Raw genomic sequence first — 13,009 nt, 5'->3', positions numbered from 1 at the left:
TGTGACGTGTTGACTTTGCTCAAAATTATCTGTTTTTCCTTTAATCGAAATATTTCGATTATCAATTATCTATATTTATCCAATACATTCCGATACAAAAACTATCTGGCAGGCACATAAAGTACCTTCGTGTAAAATTTCATCAAAATTGACTGAGTCGTTTTCGAATCCATGGAGAAAGAATTGACACACACACACACACACACACACACACACACACACACACACACACACACACACACACACACACACACACACACACACACACAAAAATACAGGTACGCACACAACGTCCCATTTATATAATTACAGATTTGTCGTTGGTCTATGTTGACTGTTATTGCTTAGCACGATACAAAGTTTTTATTACAGTGAATATTTATATGACAAAAAAATTATTTAACAAAGCGTGTCAAGTGGCAAAGTCATGAGAGCTGCCAATTATCACCTGAATATTTGCATACACTCTTGCTTTTAGTGTGCCATACTCTAGCCTCACAAAAGAGCTATGATACAGCGAATCAATCCGCCTTTTGTCATTTGCATATTTGCTGTCGTGTCTCTCTTTTTAAGCCTAATTGTTAATTTCAGTAATAAAATATACGAATATCCGTATTTTATTTGAAAATCATGATTTGCGAAATATTGCACCTTTCGGCAAACAAATGACACATTATCGCTATTTCAATCCATTTCATTAGAGTACGTTTTCTATTGTTAACTCCGCTTATTTTTCTGTATTCTTCTCTTTGAGATTCGTTAATTAATTAGAAATGCGTCTACTATAATTTAGACGAGAAAGTGTCGATGATTTTCGCATTGCTTCCCGAAAGTAGTCTCATACAATTAATTTCAAGTTTTATTACATCTATAAAACTTAATAGCCGCAAGGATACATTTATTCATACACGTTACGTTCTTGTCAGAAGATAATAATTTAAAAATCGTATAAAAAGGACATATATAGGTGTGAGATTTCAAAAATTAGATAACATCTTCAAAAGATGTATCACATTTTATAATAATTGCTTCTTGTTCTGTTCCAATATGAGAACAATATGGATAAAAGAAATGCGTATCTGTTTTTAATATAATATATTCAATTCATCGGGGATGTTGAATGGAAATGTATTATTGTACGTTGAAAGATATTATGAAATCGCTTTAATAGAAAAAATATGACTGCAATAAGAAAATGCATGAAAGAAACACCAGTAAAAATATGTGTTTATTATATTAGTGCCTAGTTGAAACTGCAAAAAATGGTTAATATTGCATATTTTTTTAAGTACTCTACTTCAGGGGCATGCACAATGGATAGTTAAGATTTATAACAAACTAGCGGGGGTACCCGGCGTTGCCCGGGTGTTTGGAGGTGTGTTTTGGTGGGGGGGTAGATTAAAACAACCCTGTAAAAAAAAACGTTGCCCGGTTGTTTGGAGGTGTAAAAGAAAAAATAGTTTTAGTATAAGGTAGGCTTGAACTCCGAACGTTTGACGCGGAGGTGGAAAAAAAACAAACAATGCGACCTAACAATCTCGACCACGGGAACAGATGAATTTATAAGTGTGTTAAGTTGACGTTTATAAACCGAAATTAGCAGGTGCGACAACGTCAAGTTGCGGAAGCCAGTTTCTGTTTTCCCCGCTACGCGGCGATCAAACAATAAAAAACACAAAAAACTAACGCAAGGCAAACGAACGATGAAAACAGAAAAAGAACACGTGAAAAATTGCTTAAATGAGCCTGTTTTGATATTAAAATTTAAAAAATCGGTGGGTACCCGGGTGTTTTTGGGTGTCGCTAAGAATAAGCGAAGTAAAAAAAAAAAAAAAAGCAGAAAAACGAACGTTACGTGAAAAATGGCTTAAATAACACTGGTTCAATATTTGAATTTAAAAAATCGAAAAAAAAAAAAACAACAAAACATCTCACACCACGATTCGAACCCAAAACGTTTAGATAATAAACCAAGGCCTTAACCAATTGAGCTAACGCGACGTACATGAAACTTGTTCGGTTTTTCAGCTATTTAAAGTAAATCATGTCACGACGTCATCTGACGCATGAGTAGAACCGGTCAAGAGGGCCGTTTTTGTTGACCCCCCCCTGTCGAAAATTGTCGATTTCGGGGTGAAAAAATGAATATTTTTGGCTTAGTCTTCGATATTTTTTGAGCAGAGGATTGAGTTTTGATATGATACTGAGTTTGTGAATTTTTGTTGTGTCTGTCGAACGTTTTTAGCAGGCACACAAACATACACACGCACATACATACATACATACATTTTCGCTTTTATATATATAGATTATATTGTCTTCGACAGATATATTTATCATGTAATTTTAACAGAATACGACTGTACTAAGAGTTAATTTCTTACGGATGCTCTTGGTTATTGTCTTGTATATTATACACCGACAAGGAAAGATTGAAAAAGTTCGTATAAATTTCGAGAGCGTGCCATTTAAGTGCATTTTCAGAATGGTCTGACAGGGGGGCAATTATACTCAGTTTACCCAGCGAGTCATGGAAATATAAAAAAATATTTCCATAGACAAAACAGCAAGATTCAAATGTTGATTACGTTCAAACTTAAACGTGTAAACCAAATTCGATGTGTAAAGCCTGTTTTCAGAAAGTTTACACTTGGGAAGCAAGAAGAATGTACAATTTAAGGTGAATAGTAAATTCCTTTACGACTGGTGTTATCCAAATTCGATGAGAAAGAATTAATTGTATTTTTTTAATTATAAGAGACAAAATCTTAGACCACCTTTTTATAAGAAATAATTTTACGTCTCCCTCTTTTCTTTTGAAATAAAAACACGTTTTATCATCACTCTCGTTGTATTTTAATGCATGAAGTATATTTGTCTAAGAAATAGATGATCAAGCAACAGGACCATGCAAGAAACAAATCGACGGCCACAAACACATGGGAAAGGATACTCGAAAAATGAATATCGAACCCAATATAGGAAGGACTTTACTTATTGATTTGCGTTTTTGATTGTTCATTGACGATAACAAAAAAGAGCAGCAACACAAGGGAGTGTGAAACGTGATGTGTGAAACTATGCGCACCTTGTGTCCTCATGCTCAATGAGTGACCCCTTCATTACACATTTTCCTTCTCTTTTGGTATTAAATGTTGCAATTGGAGCCAATGAACTGTAGATTTTAACATTATAGTACGCTTAGTTTTATGTAAAGTTAACCTGTTTAAATTCAAGGGGAAACATGTACACGATCACTGACATTTATCAATACAGAGACGGATTAGTATGACTGCGCCAATGAGAGAGACTAATGTAATAAACGATAGAATAGCAATAAATAATCAATGAAATAACATCTATACATGTATACAGTTGCAGGAAATATGTAATAAACTATTGAGACCAATACTGATTACACTGTAGAACTTATCAAAAACGTGATCCAATTTCCGCCAACTTCGTGTTGGCATCTTCAAGAAGGCCGTAATAAAGAGGCGACAGATGTTGAGGGGATTAACCAATCAGCAATCATGTTTAAACAGACGGCAAGTTTCAATGAAATTGTGAAATACATTTTAATCGTGAAATGAATTATAAGAAAAAAATAATTAAAACACGGCATGTGAACCTTTTAAATTTGTTGAAGGTGTCATTGCCTTTTCTGAACGGAGAACGCTTATAGCAAGAACAAACACCCAAGAAAGCGCGACTTATTGTCAGAGCAAATAAGTTTTAATGCAGAAGCAATGATGTGACAGCAAGGACAGGCACATTTTTGGAAACCAAATGTCTGTCGTTGAAATAATAAATGCGATATACCTATGGTGTGATGGTAGCTGTCCCCTCAATGAGTTTTAGCGAAAGAAACATGCGTTATTATGAGTTATATGAAAAATGATACCTATTATAGTAGAAAATGTGTGAGAAAATGTGGCCAGTTAGTAAACTAACACAAAAAGGCATAGAAATCACACAACACAGAAGTCGAAGGTTAAGCACAAATGATGGGCACTCATGATCGACACGAGGATACTTGCCTGAAAATGTTGACTCTTTCGAGTACAGGTGATTATGTATGGCCAATACAAGTGATTATGTATGGCCAATACAAGTGATTGTGTACGGCCAATACAAGTGATTATGTATGGCTAGTACAAGTGATTATGTATGGCCAGTACACATAAAAGACAATATTGAGAGATATGGACTACAAGCTAATATTAAGTACTTGTGTTAAAATACAAGAGAAATCTAACATATAGATACTTGTAAATTATATATAACATACTATCAGATTTATACAATCAATTTTACAAAAAGCAGCCTTTATAATGTAAACTTTATAATATTATTCAGATGAAAGACAACAGGAAAAAAGAAAAAATACATTAATCGATAATTATTCGACTGCTTTTTCTTTATTATAGTTTTTCATTTCATTTTGATTTCTCTAATTTATGTAATGATATAAAAGAATGTATTTTTTCTGATAACCTTTGTATACAACGATGTATGTAAAATCAATCATCTGATAAATTCACAATCTACGCACAGCTGTTCGAGAACTTGCTTCTGAATTAGATGTAACGTATACGACTATTTCCAACCACTTAAGATTTATTGGAAAGACAAAAAAATAATTGATTAATGGGTGCACCACGAATTAAATAACAGCCAAAAGAAACGCCGTTATAAAGTGTGGTCTTCCCTTCTTTTACACAACAAGAACAACCCGTTTCTCAACTTGCGATTAAAAGTTGTTTTTTTTTTTTACGATAACCGACAACGCTCAGCTCAGTGATTAAACGACGGCGAAATCCAAAACACCTCCGAAGCCTGGGTTGCACAAAAAGAAGGTTATGCTGATTGTTTGGTGGTCTTCGACCGTTCTCATCCATGATAGTTTTTGGATGCAGGTGAAACCATTATGGCGAAGAAATACTGTCAACCAATGGATGAAATGAATAAGAAACTTCGACAACACCAGGCATTAATCAACAGAAAAGCCTAATTCTCCCCCACGACAATACTCGACCGCACGTTGCTAAACCAACTCTGCAAACGTTGAAGAAACTGAGTTATGCAACTCTGCCTCATCCGACATACTCTCCAGATCTCTTATCCACCGACTACCACTTTATCAAGCATCTCGACAACTTTCTACGCGAGAAATGCTTTAAAAACTTCAGCGATATAAAAAACGCCATCAACGACTTCATCGCTATCAGAACGCAAGATTTTCACGTTACTGGCATAAATACACTTGTTTTTTGTTGGCAAAAGTGTGTTGATTCTGATAATGCCTATTTCGATCAATAAATGTTTGTTTGAGCCGTGATGTTGTCATGTAAAGTTTAAAGTTAACACCATAAGAACTTTTTGTCAACTTGATACAGTAGCAAACAGTTGAGACTCTATAAAAGATCAACAAACAAAAAGAACGATTTTTACGACACGATCAGCCAAGACACTGAGCGGAAACAATTGTCTGACAAATGACGCTATTTCATTCAACTCAGAAAACTAGACGTAACTGTCCATCACGGCGATTTGTAATTAGATCTATAGATAATGTCGACACGATTCTATTACTCCCAGCGGCATATAAAAAACCGTGTAGGGTCATTACACGACATTGTTAAATAAATGGACAAACAATAAAGACGACAAATAGATACTCCGACACAACAGAGCCGGTCACGAATTTACAATTGCTTACATTCTTTATAGTTACACTAACAAACCCGGCAGTTTGGTGCAGCTGGACGTACTAATGATATAAATAAATGTTAACAAAGAACTACGTTAAACTTATGCTAATGCACTGATTTATCTCCTGTTGTGCATATACGTGAACATATAAGGTGAACATATCTAAAATAAAATGCATATTATACGGGCAGTTTTATGAATATATTTACTATGGATCATCCTATTATATTTGGTAAAAAAAAAACAGCGCATATCTACTATTGTATAATAGTGTGTCTACTTAAGGGGGCGGTTCATCAGGAATTTGTTTATGTTGGACTTGAAGACATCCAGGTCGTAGTCAGTTGGGAATCAGGCAGACGGAACAGAGTTCCACAGGAATGCTCTTCTAAGAAAGAAGCTTTGTTCATGGAATCTACGTTTTTATTTTGGCACATATAAAGATTGGGGAAAATTATTGAATACATTAACGTGAATAAAAAAACAACAATATTCTAGTTAAGACATCCGTTGGCATCAGATTCACCTGACCTTACTCAAATCCTTTATAGATAGAAAGTGAAATAAGGATAGCATCAAACTGATTTTGAAAAGAAATGATACTAATAGAAATTTTCTTATTTAAACATTATTGAACGAAAATATAGATATTATCACTGAACAAGCATAAATGACTCGTTTAAGAACTCCTATCCAGTGAGACGTGGAACTAATATTATATACATTCTGTAACAGAGCGCGGACGCACGTATGGCAAATGACCGAACCGTGTGCGAGGTGACGTCCCGGCGATGAAAGAAAGAAAAAAAAGATTATAAAAAGTAGAAAGTATACGCAGATTGAGGATACGTTGATGGCAGCACACTCGAGACGAGAAGTAACACACGCCAGAGAAACCTGAAACAGCGAGCTGAATATCTTATGTTCCTTGCGATAGAGTCTATAACGTGTTGGGTCGCTCCATATTAATGATTACGTTACATATATATTATTTAAGGCCATTCGACCAGGCCTTTTCAAAAAAAAAAAAAAAGATTCAAAATGAAGAAAAACTTAATACAGTTTAACCCGGAAGAATGCAGTCGCAAAGGAAGGACTTAACCCCGAACTAGGCCGAGACGTAAAACATGGAGAAAAAGGAAAAAAATTACACTACGCTGCGAGTTATATTGTTCGGTTTTGTTTTTTTTCTTTTCTGCTTCTCGTTTTAATATTTTTTCCTGATTTGTCAGTTATATTTTTAGTTAGTAAAGCGTGCTTTGTGTGGACTTTAGGTCACTGTCAATTTTTTCTTTAATGTTAAATACAAAAGTTCTAATATTATGACTCGGTTTTATAAGATTATAAGTGTCATAATTCCATGTTCAGTTAACAAAACAAATATCTTATCAGATTTTAAGTAAGAAGTTAGAATTAAACATGTAGAAAACTCCATATTTTATTCTTGTAAATTAGTATTCGAGCTGTTCAAATAAACCATTGACCCACGGATGAGCATACTAAATGACTCCAGTTTTATTTTACGGATACTAAAGTTTTTTAATAAAATAAGACATCCATCTCTTAACACGGGCTCTGCTGAGTGGCTTATAAATATTATTCTTTCATTTCTTCATTTTTAAACCGTACATGGTGCATTTATTTTTCGGTAGTTTATTACGTCTATTCATTTTAATCAACAGCGAACGCTTTACTTTCAAATCTAATAGCAAGCAAAATTGCTTGACGATAAGGTAAGACGATTGATAAAACAGAATATTATCCGTTCATCTTTAAACTAGAGCTGTTTATGAGAAAAAAGAGGCGGCGGTTGCATTGCCGTTGTGGTAGAAAATAAGTGTTCACTAAGCATTTAAGTTAATTACCGGATAAAAATGGAGGATGTAGATTACGAAGACTTTTTCTGAAGACAGTCCGAAAGTTGCGGACAACGAGGCTAATTACTGCGGAGTGGAACTGCTCTTCTGATTGGTTCAGTTTACGAACAAATGTAGCTTAAAATAGCGGAAATTAGAAATAATAAGTGAATAAACAGTGCTCGCGATGGATGGGTGGACTGCTGAAGATAAATAATATAGGTTAACCCCAGTACCGCGGGATAGTACTTGAATGTTTGAAAAACGAGAAAATGTAATAATTGTTGTGAAATATGTTGATATCCGATTAAGGCACAGATAATGCCTCAGGCCCTTTTGGCCAGGTGTCAATCGTATTGTCTCGTATAATCTCGCCAAAAGGAGGCTAAGCAGTTAAGAGACAAAATAGGCCGTAATTGTCTAGAGTAATGTCGTCCAAAGTGGCTGATCTTTTAAAAGAGTAAACAAATGTTAGATTAATCAGTGTTTTCGCGAATAATATGGCTATATGGAACACTTAAAACAGAAACAATTCATGTGACTAGTTGATATTTTAAATAGAACTTCAGAGAGGAAGTTTTTACCAAGAGAATGCTATTTGAGTAGTCGGCGTAGAAATCTATCCAGTGCAAGTAGAGATATATTAATCATATGATTGATATTACAGATTGAAAAAAGTACATGGAAAAAGTAATAAACATATCTAGGTATACAATAAAAAGTATAACATATATTTCATGACGACTGTCTATAAGTACTAAACTGACTCTATTACTAAAACAAAAATATTGTTTCATTTTGAAGAATTTAAGGACTGTGGATCAACAAATTTGAAATACTATTCAACAAAACTCTGATTTGGTCCTGCCTTTCGGTTACTACTGATTTTATAATATATTGTAAACATTAAAAACATTATTCTTGTTCAAAAAATCTGAAAAAATTCGGCATTGAATTAATTTCTGGAAGAACATTACATTCGCGCTGTTTAAACACTTAACTGAGTTTTTCCCCTTCCAACGTATTAAAACGTTGTTTTTAAATAATTAGAGAAATACGTGAGAATTCCGTTTTTTTTTTATTTTGCAAATGGAATAAAGAGAAAAGATGAATAAAAGAATGAATATCTGACCAGGAAAGAACAAAACTACTAAAATAAAAAGGCTGAGCAAACTATATATTTCGCCATTTTATTTTTATTTATGTAGTATTCTTTTGTATGAACTATTGAGTTTTTTCATTTCTAGATTTTTTTTTATTTACCTTAGAGCAGATTTTATTAAATTACTATACAGACTTTTTCAGTATATAAAAGTATGTAACAGAGCGAAGACGCGCATATGGCAGGTGTATGCAAATGACTGACCTGTATGCCAGGTGACATCACGATAAGGAAGTAGGAAAATTATTATAAAATGAATGTGTGCGCAAACCGAAAATCACGTTAGAAACACGTTGGCGACGTCACCGCCGAGACGACAATACAAACAGGAGGAATAAAAACACCCGTATGCATTGGATACTACGTTGATAAAAAATTTAAAAGATAAGAAAGTCAAATTGCAGTGTACATAAAGCCTGATGAGAGCCACTACAAACTACTATTCGTCGAACATTACAGAGAAAAGCGAAACGGAATGCATCACAAAAAAGGGAGACAACTCTGCCATATTTATATTATGACTATTATTAAAATACATTCCATAAGCATTAATAAAGATTAATCTACAAAAAAATTTACTTTCTGGTGGAGCTGTTTGAGTTTTTTAATGTCTTTACTGTAAATGATCCAGGTCTCACTCGGATATAATAGGGTGGAGGCAACTAAGGCGTTGTATACCATCACATTTGCCTGGATGTTTAAATCCTTGTTCTTGAGACCCTGTAGGATAGTCTTTCAAAAGAATTTCATTCATCAAAGCCCTTGTGCCCCCTAAACATAAATGCCCCCGACTAAACAGTCAAGCATCAAACTCCCACCGCTACACTGTAGGAATCCCTAGATGCAGGAATGCTTTCTACTCAAACGGCTTATTCCCTCGAACAGCTAAACTTTGGAATACACCCTCAGTCCCTGCTTCCTTAACCCTACTGACACGCAGAAGTTCAAGTGTAATGTGAAAATATACGTTTCTTCCTACTTCCTTATATAGTAGCCCTTTAATGTTTTTTCTTTCCAATTTGTAGCCCATTACATCCACTTAGCACTTTGCATTGTTTGGGATGAAACAGCAGCCCAAAAAAGAGTGTATAATGAAAAGTTTTATTATATATATATATATATATATATATATATATATATATATATATATATATATATATATATATATATATATATATATAGATACATATATATATATATAATTCTTCCTGCTTGTATTGTCGTCTCGGCTGTGACGTCACCAACGCGTTTCTAACGTGATTTTCGGTTTGCGTACACATTCATTTTATAATAATCACATAACACCAAAAGATGGAGGAAGTGAGGAAGCATGGCTTTGGAAATCTTTTTACCCGAATACGATGTATGTTAAAAATATATCTTTTGTTGTAAAAATCTAATGGATAAACATCTGAAGAAGTTAGTGGAGACAGGATATTTTTATGGACACATAAATCGTAAAATTACCAACCCACTAATGAAACAGCTGTAATGGAAAAATCCAGGAAATAAACGAAGGTTATAAAAAGAAAACGTGTGTCTTTGAATTTTCAACAAAATTTTACACTCCCCGAAACAGTGTTTCATGGTAAATGATGATACCTTAAAATAAATTATTACTTATACTATAGTGAATTCGAGAGAGCAAGTTGATGCAGTGATTGCAGGTGATTGAATGACTTACTTACTAAGTAGTTTTCTAACGAATGATAAAAAGTATTTTTTGTAATTTTATAAAGGATAAAAACTCCCAAGACTATATATATAGTAAGAATGCTAATGATTTTGATGATACTGATGATTTCGTTGCATTTAATAATGAAGAACATTGATAGAACTTTTGTGTGCATCAGTGGAACGTTACAAAAAAGCTAAGACAAAATTGAAAACAAGAAAGCATACGGGTTATGAACAAGACTAACAAACATGAATTATACTGAAGGATCACGATTTTTGAGTTTTGTGTGAAGGCTTCATCAATAATACTTATAATTGTACTCTCTTCATTTTAAAAGTATTCACTCGAAAATCGAATAAATAGAAACTTTCTCGATAGCATTATATAGAATTAGACAAAGGTACGGGATACGGTAGTCAAATATTGATGAAATTATACCAAATGTCAATTCCATGAAAATACAGCAGATAATACATCATTCTAAGAAGTTTAGGATTAGTTCTGCAAAAATATTAGTATTAAAAGCTTTTGAAATCTTACTGCCACAAATATTAAAGAGAACGTTAATTGTCGATGTCAAGGAAAATCAGGGGTAAACAGCTGTTGCGATGCAGCTAAATATATTGTGGGGGTTAGAAAAAGATGTGAAGAGTACAAGTAATATGGAGCGAGTTCTTCGAACTCAAATGTTAGGAAAAATTACTTGTTATTGTCAATGGGAAATAACGTCATAAAGTCTACTATGTAATAAATAAAAAAATTAGGCTTAACGTTAAACACTTGCCCTCTAAATTAATAGAACGTGCATCGTTTGTAAACAAACAATATAGTCATAAATACCATGAACTCTAGGATGTACAATTACATTATAAGCCAATGTTAGCTATGAGAGAATAATCAATTATAAACAGCTTCTTAGAGAACGCTAATAGACTAGAAACTGTTGAGCTCTGGAAATCTCAAGAATTGCTGTCATTCAGATTTCGGAAATGACTACTACGGCTTGTAATACTACAATTACTGCTAGTACCGATAATTATACTCATAATTATAAAGATAATAATATAATTATTAATAATAATAGCTTAAATTTAAAAGGAGATTCTCTATCTCTACGCATCTAATATTAGACCAATGTATGAAGTTCGGTTTTCATACTTGGGTTGGTGAACCTCTGTCCTATTTGAGGGGTTTTGATGAATTCCAGATCATAATTTGATTTGTTCGCTCTTTCACATTCGCTACAAACTTTCTCTCACGCGATGAAGCTATTCTCAATCTATTCTATGAATACAATTTTTGCACGTGTTTTTAGCATTGTCTGGTCTATTCCCCTCTTCCTTTGTTCTATTTCGTTTTACTTGTTAGTCTAGTGGTCTCTATCAATTCGTTGTTGTAATACCTAATTGTAATATAGCTTCCTGTTTTCGTAGTTTAATACCTGCAATATTGTGGAACTCTCTTTCTGCTTACTGTTTTTCCCCACCTTCAGTTATACTCTTTTAAAGACTAAACTTAATAGGCATCTCCTGTATGTGCGATGATCATATTCTGTCCCTGTTAGTTTCTAACGTCAAGTTTTTCATGGCTTGTCTCGAATGACTTCCATAAAAACCTTCGCACGTAGAAAATACTAAACATAGGCAATAAAAACTAAACGACAATGTAAACACCGGAACAGAAGTAAAACAAGACAATAGAGGAATACAACAGAAACCAAGGAATCTTTAACATCAAGAGAATATGCATTGTGTGTTTGGAAACATTGGTACGATAAAATGATGTATGCTTATTTAAGACCCATCCACAATAAAGAATTAACTATGGGACAAATAAACACCGGGAATAAATAGACTACTCCCTGAACTGTTACGGACAGAGACCTTCAACTCTGCCAGAAAATAGGACTTTCTATGTATGATACGACTAATGGCAGTTAAAGGGGTACACAAATAATTTACCCTAAAATATTCCACTAAATCAGGTAAAAAAAAGTGTGTCGATAACCCATTTTTTATATCGAGCTTACGTAGCCAGGTCAAATATTGTTAGAGTTGTCTAAATCAACAAAGTTACAGGCAACAAATACACAGATAAGAAGAACTAGGCCCCTAGCAAAGGATATGAAGAAATGCGAAACATAAAATGGCAGAGATAGCTCCATTTGACACTCTGGCGCAAAAGTTTTCAGAATTGACCTGTCTGGAAGTATAAGAAAAAGCAAACGTATACGTTAACAATGCTACCAATCCTTGCACTATGAAATGTGCGAGGATCGAATCAGAAAAAGCATTACTAGGAGACCAAAGGCCATTCGATCCCGCGATGGATCAAACATTGTAAAGAGGTCAATGATTAAAAGAATTGTTAAGCAGAAGAACTCAAATACCAGCATAAAGGAGTAATATGGAACAGGATATAATTATGCCGCTAACTTGTCGACCCAAAACGAAAACAGCAAGCAAAATGTCAAGAAGTGAGGAGTCATCCATATTCATCAAGAGTACCTTTGTTAATTTTTCTGCTAAAAGGCACAGCAAAATATATCCGAAGAACGTGCCTCGTTTTGAGCAGGATAAGGGTTTCAGATTAGCGCCC

The sequence above is a fragment of the Euprymna scolopes genome, chromosome 1 (assembly GCF_053919585.1).
Source record: "Euprymna scolopes isolate OS-2025 chromosome 1, ASM5391958v1, whole genome shotgun sequence".
Lineage (NCBI taxonomy): Eukaryota > Metazoa > Mollusca > Cephalopoda > Sepiida > Sepiolidae > Euprymna > Euprymna scolopes.
This window is presented reverse-complemented; position numbering follows the sequence as displayed.